The sequence below is a fragment of the Sphaerodactylus townsendi genome, linkage group LG10 (genome assembly GCF_021028975.2).
Source record: "Sphaerodactylus townsendi isolate TG3544 linkage group LG10, MPM_Stown_v2.3, whole genome shotgun sequence".
NCBI classification, from domain to species: domain Eukaryota; kingdom Metazoa; phylum Chordata; class Lepidosauria; order Squamata; family Sphaerodactylidae; genus Sphaerodactylus; species Sphaerodactylus townsendi.
The window spans coordinates 30,860,478-30,868,945 of NC_059434.1; the positions used below are offsets into that span (position 1 = coordinate 30,860,478).

The 8,468-nt window shown below is 50.6% G+C and overlaps 1 long non-coding RNA gene across 1 annotated transcript; it reads right to left on the minus strand.

Annotated features, from left to right (window-relative positions):
* Positions 1–1,217: 1,217 nt before the first annotated feature.
* On the minus strand, positions 1,218–7,064 carry LOC125440365. The gene is made up of 3 exons (XR_007245678.1): positions 7,045–7,064; positions 5,327–5,330; positions 1,218–1,455 (listed from the first exon to the last, which is right to left on the minus strand). It is a non-coding gene; the product is annotated as an uncharacterized LOC125440365 (long non-coding RNA).
* Positions 7,065–8,468: the final 1,404 nt, after the last annotated feature.

An 8,468-nucleotide genomic window follows, 5' to 3' on the forward strand; every position in this document is an offset into this window, starting at 1 on the left:
CTTCTGAGTAAAACCTCCTGGGGTCGTGATTCACCCATTCAAAGCATTGCACGGTTGCTTCAAAGCAAAGCCACCGACTACCACCAAGCTTACTCCCGAGTAATGCGTGCCTCGGAGCCAATAGTTTTTCCTTAACTAAAACCTCAGTATTCAGGTTAAATTGCCATGTTCGCACTTTGAGATACATAAGTGGGTTTTGGGTTGCAGTTTGGGCACTCGGTCTCAAAAAGGTTGGCCATCACTGACCTAGGAGCTATTAAGCTGTCATTTGTGTTTCCAATGGACCACTATGGCCCCCAGAGTATATTACTGGGAAATGATATAGTCTTTAATTATTTCTCAGTAGAGTTGCCAACATCCAGATGGTGTCTGGAGATCTTCTGGAGAAAACGGCTGCATGGGAGGTGGCACTGTGTCCCATTTACATCCCTCCCCTGCCTGCCCTTCTCAGATCCCATTCCCCAAATCTCCAGGTATTTGCCAATCCAGAACTGGAAATCCTACTTCTCAGTATTAAAATAACATGAGGTACATGAGCATTTTATAACAGTTTTTGGCATCTTCTTTCAAGAACTGGCAACTCTCCATGGGAAATGCTGGGTAAGTGAATTCCTGTCCAGACCTATTTTGTTCAGCTAAGGTCTGTTACACAATTGCTTTGCTCAACCTAAATTTCAAACCAGTGCAAAGAGAATACAGCAGACTGGAACAAACCCAATTCTTCATAAAGAGTACCTGACCTTTGGGCTGGTTTAAGACAAAGTCAACTAGACTTTTCCCAAGTGGCTATCCGAAATGGAACTGTAAGCAGAGAAAGAAGCTGGCCAGTATTTCAAGGAGACACTTCTGAGGAGCGCTTCCCTTGTGGCTTTTCTTGTTTAATGGTGGTCTAGCCTTCCCTCCCAGCAGAGGAACAAAGCATGTGTGCAAAAGGTGATGCCTACATGAAGCAACATACTTCTGTTCACAGCACCAGTGTAAAGAAGCTCCACAGCCTCTACTTACTGAGATGGTATGCAGAGCGGAGTTCATTCTAATGGTTCACAAAAAATGTATGCAAACAATCAAGAGCCCCGCAAGCATTGCTCCTTAGCACGAACAAACTACAGGAACTGTCTGCAGTCACCTCTTCCATGTTAAACACTTGGATTGTAGTCAACCCCGCAGGGTCGTCGCTAAGGAATAGGCGAGACGCGGAGGAGGTTTCATCTGGCGGAGAGCGTCAGCAACAGGAAGCTGGATTCTTTGATCCTGGACAACTCTGTCCTGTGCTGGTCTCTCGTGACCTTTATTAGGGTTTCCTTGTGGGCTTGTAAAGGCGGTGGGTCGGGAGATGAGCGGGAGCCCGGGATACCTGGAGCTCATCATTTGATGCATGATCTCCCCTTGCTGCTACGTGCGGAGAGGAGCATCAGCGCCTGGGCCTAATCCTCACCTGGGGGCAGATCATTGTCCCTTTGTCTGGGACTCGGGTGACTGAGCCAGATAGTTCATGACCGTGACTCATAGGGGATGAGGGAGTGGGGTGCGGTAGCACTGAAGGTCAGTGGGTCCAAGCGCATGGCCCCAACGTTTCTACCACGGTAAGCAGCACAAGTAGTGCATTACTACATCTCCTCCACATTTTAGAAGGGGACCGAAATGCTATGGGTGATTTAGGGACGCTTGTCTCTCCGCCGCCTGGTCGTTGACCGAAAGCGTTTGTGTAACATTAGAACTTGGTTATGGGTAAGAGAAATTGAGGGCTTTACACACGCTACAGGCAATATTAGACATACATTGAACCAAACAAGATCCATAATGAGGCATACAATTAAACCAATGCAGAGCTGTACAATAGCACTCAACCATCCTCCGCAGCCAGCTCCAGAGGGCTGGGACCACCAATGGGGCAAAACATCATACCTTCAGATTAGGATACAACCTCCTGCAATTCGCGACTTTCATATGAATCCAATTAATTATCAGAGAGATTAAAGCAACACATATTACGTATTATTTTCACAACCTTGCGATGCAAACATCATTGCAATCAATAGCGTAATCTATTATTCGCGTCGCTTTGACGAAAGTCTTCTTGCTGCTCGGAGGCTGTGGCATCCAGAGCGGTGGAGGTAGAGTTGATAGGTTTCGCGAAGGGCACAGGCCAGAACGGGTCATAGTCTTGTAGTGTTACATGAACAAACCGGGACTCCCAATAAGGGGAGTCGCAGGAAACATAATTCGCTTGGCTAGAGCCGCCATGTCATCTCGCAAAAGGGGGGGTCGAGGGAGGGGCGGAGGCCGCACCGGTGCTTGCCTGCAGGTGAAGCCTGATGCAAACAATGGTGAGACGGTAGAGAGTCCCGGCAGGCAGATAGGCTGGAATGCAACAACAGCAAATAACGATAACTTCTAAAAATTAAGGCATGCAGTAACTTCAATAATCAGTCGGGTCATAGTACTCAACAATTCCCCTTGAGGTCGGCTCCAATGGTCATAGCAAGGGGCAAAGGCATCAGACATTCGCGCTATAACAATATATACAAAGACATTACGTATGTTTGTAGATAGAAGCTTACATCATATAAAATGAAACAATAAACATAGCTAAACAGTACATAGGCTAGATGTGGGTGAGTTGGAAGGCAAACAGCCGATGGTTTGCATAATTGTCCAATGCATGGCTCTTTGCTGTTTTGACCACCAAAGCTACAGAGCCATTGGCGCTAGGAGTCCATGGGTTTCTCAAGTTGTTTAGGGAGAGCTACTGATAGTCTCTTAGCATTGTAGAAGTTCAGTGACTCTCACGAAAGCAAGGTTGTGAGAGAAAGGCGTGTTCCAACAATTATTCAAGCCGGGCTGGAAACAGCCGGAGAGTTCCAAGGGTTAACGAATAGGGAATGTTCCTGGCTGCAATTCCAAGTTTCCAGCCAGGGGCGGGGTAGAGAGGGAGAGGAGAATGTATGGCTGTAGATGAGGGAGTAGCGACACGCTAGCGTCCAACCTTTGAGCTTGAACTAAAGCTGGCTCCAGGCTGCCATTCCCCTGGGGCAGGGCGAGGGGTTGCGATCTCCAGTGGAAGAATGGGTGTACTGGTTCCAGAGAGGTCCCTCCCATCTTGGCCCAGGCTGGGGGGTGATCGGGCTCTCTCAACAGGGCTGGGCGGGTCGGATCCTCCAGGGGAGGCCCCGCTCCATCTCCGGGATGGGGCTGGCCTGGCATGGCTGAAGCTGGACTCCCTGTATAGAAGAGAAAAAAACAAGCTGCACGCTTTTCCCCCCAGGGAGTTTTGGCGCAAGCTGGCTGAGTTAGTTCTTATAGATGACAATGGAGAAGTCTCGGTCTCCGGAGTGGGGGGGGGGGGCAGGCAATTTTGGATAGAGAATAGAGAAGAGCACTTTGATATGGTCTGCTGGATGAGACCTTGATTGGGTCAATAGGGGGGGAACTACTCCCCTTTCTTTGGCTTGTTTTGGCCAAGCTTGCAACACGCAAGGCGCATACTATAAGGCAGCCAATTGCCCGAAGGCTTAGAGGAGAAGGGAGAGGTCACAACCAGGTCGGCAACTTCTAAAAAAACAATTCACAATTATAGTCATATTGTAAATATAGCATTCATAGGAAAGATTTAGAGAAAGATGCAAAGAAAAACAGTTCCTGGGCTTGAGGTTTGATCACACGTAGCAATTTGAGAGGGCTTGGTAAGAAAAACCTTTTGTCAGATCCCAGATCTAGAGGTGGGAAAGCGTCCAGCCCATGAGAGAGAGGAGAGGGTGTGCAGAAAAGAAGGCGGGGAAGGGTTTGGAAGTCAGCTCTACCTTCCCCCCCTGTAAGGAGAATTTGGCCGGTTTGAGCTCGCTTCCCACCTTCACAGCGGAGGCTGTGAATAGAGTGGAGTTGGGAGACCCCGGCACCGCGACCCTAGCCAGGGGGGGCTTCAACCCCAGGGAAATGTGGGAGCATGAAAACACTTCTGGCGCCAACGCCAATGTGGCAGTGTAGGCTCAGATGGACGAAGGAAAAGGTTCTCAAGGTGAGGTTTGAAGAAGAGTTTTGAAGGTTTAAACTTAAGATGGAGGCGGCTTTGAAGTAGGTCCCATCGGTATCCTAGGGGAGCACGCATACGAAGCTGTGTCCACGCTTAAATGCTACGGATGCTGTAATGGGCTTAAGCCTTTCAAGGCATTGGCACACATAATCAGAAGGAGCAAAACTTTAATTGAAGCACAAGAGCATAGCTTAGAAGTTAATGGAAAAAATCCCTCTTATGAGGGGAAAAAACTTTAGGGGTCTCTTGAAAGGGGGGCAAGACATACAGAACATACACAGGCATACCAGAGCACATATAAAGTAACGAGGAGGATTACACTCTGGATTTGAGATCTTGCTCTCTGGAGGGTAACAACGCATGATTTGTTGCCACTGGGAGCTTTGAGCTTAGGGCTTTGCACAGGCTCAGAGGCTATGAGATCTGGTCGGAACCTCACAGCTGGAGAGGGGCCAAGGGGAGGGCTTCTTGCTTCTTAACAGAAGAAAGGACTTTGGCTTTAAGGCCATTGTGCGAAAGCATCTTCCCCTTTCCAGCGCCCTCATTGTGTCCTGTAGATTGGCTATGGGGCATTCTGAGGAGAGGTTCAAAACGGCAGTCCCTCTTCCTGGCCAGCATTTCTTTCTATTTGCAATTCAGTGACTGTGGACTCTGCAGAGATTTTTAGAAATGCGTGCCATTCTCTGGGAGCAATTGGTGGCGTATGGTGACTTTGAAGTAGAAGGGGTTAGCAGAGCAGGAAGCATAGACAGAAGGGGGGGGGTAAGCTGGCAAGACCGCCAGCCCAATGGTCTTCGTGGGATGGGATCACTATACTGAGCTGGGGCATGCTAAGATCTCATGGGAACTCCCGAGAAGGGGTTTGAGGTGCGGATCTTTGGTTCCGGTTGTGGGAGATGCCTGGCGCTGAGCCTCCCCCAGCTGGCATTGGGAGGCGCCGGTCTTAGACTCTTCCTGGGGGGTCTTCGCCCTCTGAGGAGAGACAGACCCTCCCGCCAGGGTTGTAGGCCCCCGCCGGGCAGCCTAACAATTCCTCCCGAAATGTCCTGGTTTTGCCGCAATTGGAGACATCTGGTCCTCGGGCTGTCTCATGGCAGCGAGAGGGCGGGCGGCTAGAAGGCTACAGCTTGATGGGCTTAAAGACCCGATATCCTGGCAAGCTTTGAGCATGTCGGGCCAGCTTCGGGGTTCCTTCCCTAGAGCTCCAGTGATCGCTTGCGGCACTCAGCTGAGGCGCTCTCCTTGGTAAGGGCGCTTTAAGGAGTTCCCTCGCCTCTGGGCCTCCTCGTTGTCAACCTGCCTCTTGAGGGCCTCCTGGAGCCTGTTCACAAACTTCCGCATAGGGCCTCTTTGGGGGTTTTCGCCAGGATGGTGGAGAAACTCTCTGGGCTATTGGTACAGCGGCATTGGGGACTTTGATACAAATGCCTTATAGGCTTAATTCACTCAGAGGCTTAATCGTAGAGGGTGGCCTCAGGCAGGACAATCTGATACGCTGGGGTTGGCCGAAAGCATCAAACCGTAAAGCTGAAGCTGGTTGTGTAGGCTACCGCCCGGGCGGCTCCCACGTACTGATGCATTGCTGGCGGAACTTCGCTTTCCCAGATCACAAATTGCACGGGCCTCAGGAGCATGCTTAAAGGTGGTTTTCCAGTCGTCCCGAACCATTAGGTGATTCCTCACGATTGCTCTCCAGCATGCCTCTGCGTACTGGGGCTAGTGGATTCCCTACTGCCTCGCATGACGCTTTCATGGAGACTCGAAAGTGAGGATGTTATATAGCTTAAAGTGGCGGTGGACTGCATTAACCCGTCAATGACGCACCCCCCCCCCCTCGGTATCTGTGAAATGGATGAGGGCACAATGCAAGAATATCGGCATCGCCTCCGGCCAGGGTTTCTTTCTTCTGCAGATCGCGGGCTAATAATGCCTAGAGTTTTGAAACCCGAAGCGCCATTACCGCATTGGACGGAGGTGCAGATGGCTTCGGAAAAAATGAAGGCGGAGCAAGGGAGGGCGGCTGACTGCCGCTTATGAGGAGAAGTTTGAAATGGGCTAAGGAGCAAGGGGCAGAAGGAGGACAGGAAGCGCCCAATTTAGTGGATAGAGAAAATTCCGGGGTTGAAATTGAAGGTGAAAGATCGAAGGAGGGCGGCCTACAGCAAGGGTTATAGGTCTGCAGGCTGGATGGCTATATAACAACGGTGTCTCCACGCCAGTAGTAGTGACATCGTAGCGCTACAGGCTCTGTCGTGAAGAGTCGCACCATGCTTTCCAGTCCTTAAGAGATTCAATGTCCCCCTCTGGGTACCATGGACACTGAGCTTCAATCTCCTCAACCAATTTGCTAGCTCCCTTCTCTTCACGGGGACCCTGCCGTGATTTCGCTTAACTTGCTTTCAGTTCGGCCAACGTGCTTGTCATAAGCCCCTGCTTTTGCAAGCTCCTGCATACTCTCACCGGGTGTTCCGTCCGGACGAGAGTGTCCTAGGGCCCAGCGTGTCTCTGGATGCAAGCCGATCCAGAGGACGAAGGCGTGATGCACCGAAGCGGTGGTCCCCTGGATCGCCCGATCCAGCCGGACTTCAGTATCAGCGTCTACTTCCCAGGCGACGGTGAGCAGGGTGGGAGGTTCGAGGGGATTCCCGGGTTTTACGGCACCAGCTTGTAGTCCAACCCGCGCAGGGAGTGCATCGCCGCTAAGGAATAGGCTAGAAGCCGGAGGAGGTTTCATCTGGCGGAGAGCTGTCAGCAACAGGGAAGCTGCGAGTTTACGTGATCCTGACAACTCTGTCCCAGGCTGGTCTCTCGCACCTTTGTATTAGGGTTTCCTTGTGGGAAGCGTGTAAAGGAGGTGGGCAGGGGAAATGGCGGGAGACCGGGGAGACCTGGAGATCATCATGTGATGCATGATCTCACCTGGCAATGCTACGTCATCGCGGAGAGGGAGCATCAGCTGTCTGGAGCTCAATCCTCACCTGGGGGGGCAGATCATTTGTCCCTTTGTCTGGGACGCCTCGGTGACTGAGCCAGATAAAGTTCATGACCCGTGACTCATAGGGGGGGGGGATGAGGGGAGTGGGGAGTGCGGTCGCGACCTCAGAAGGCCCGTGGAGTCCTGCTAAGGCGATCCCAGCGTTTCTACTCAATGGTGCTGCTGGGTCCAGCCTTAGTGCATTACTACATTGGATAGTGAAAAGCATAGTTCCCACTTCAAAACAGGATTGCCAGGTCCCCCTGGCCACTGGTAGGGGATGGAGAGGGGTCGGGTTTCCATATCCAGGTTAGGAAACCTTCCAAAGCACCTATTTTCTCCGGGGGAACTGGTCTCTGCAGTCTGGAGATAAGATGTGATGTGTGGGGATTCCCAGGTGCCACCTGGAGGCTGGCATCCCTACTCCCAGAGCAAACCACAACACCCAGCTGTCTGCAGTATCCTTCAAGCAGGTTCATAAGTCATGGGTTTGATCCAACTTTAACCAAACCTACAGAAAGAGATTAGAAAAAGTGTCTTTTTTTGCTTGATATAAGAGAATGTGCTTCCTAAGTTGACTGCAGTATGACTTTGAAATGGTCTTCATCCCAAACTGTGCCCAAGCTTGAGGATCTTTCTGTCAAGGACATTATGTTTAGGTTGCTACTACACAGAAATTTGACATCTAGTTTGGGTTGTGGTGGGTTTTTTTTAGCATTCATATGACATAGTCGCTGAATTGTACACTCCGGCAGTTTTTCTCCTGCTTTGCTGCAATCTATGCCATGTCTGGTTTGAGTCAATATTTTCTGGAAAAATTGCAGTCCTAAAACCTTTGCATATATTGGCACTATTTTCCTTGCTGCAACGGCTGCCATTTTCTCCCATGCCACTAGAGGACTTTGGGGGCTTTTAAAAATGGTATTTGCTGGCTTGCTCTGTCTAGCCATTGTGGTCCTCTGAGCTCCTATCTTCCACTTTATAAAACGTGAGCTTCTGCAATGAAAGGAACCTTCCATTTGAGAAAAAAAAAAACAGCAAGAAAGCTTAGAATTCAGTGGAACTATAGATCATTTTAAAGACCTGTGTGATAGACAGGTGAGGAAAGGAAATGTGTAGGAAACTGCCATGTGGACGCTCTCCTGCCACTGTGAACGCCTATGCATTTGCAGCACTGAGCGCTATACAGAGAACCCTCACAGCTGGTCTACACAACAGGCAGTCCTAGGGAACTGCCTAGAGCACCAGGATGCAAAAGGGCCAGCAGTGGCCAGCAGCAGCCTCTAGCAATCCCCCTCCCCTCCCCGCCCAGGCCTAGTGCGGCAGTAAGGCTGCATGGCATGATTGGTGGTGGCACTCGTTGCCAGGTAGTATTGCCAACTCCAGTTGATAAATTTCTGGAGTGGGTGGGGTTTGGATCAGGGTATGATGTCATTGCGTCAAGCCTCCAGAGCAGCTACCTTC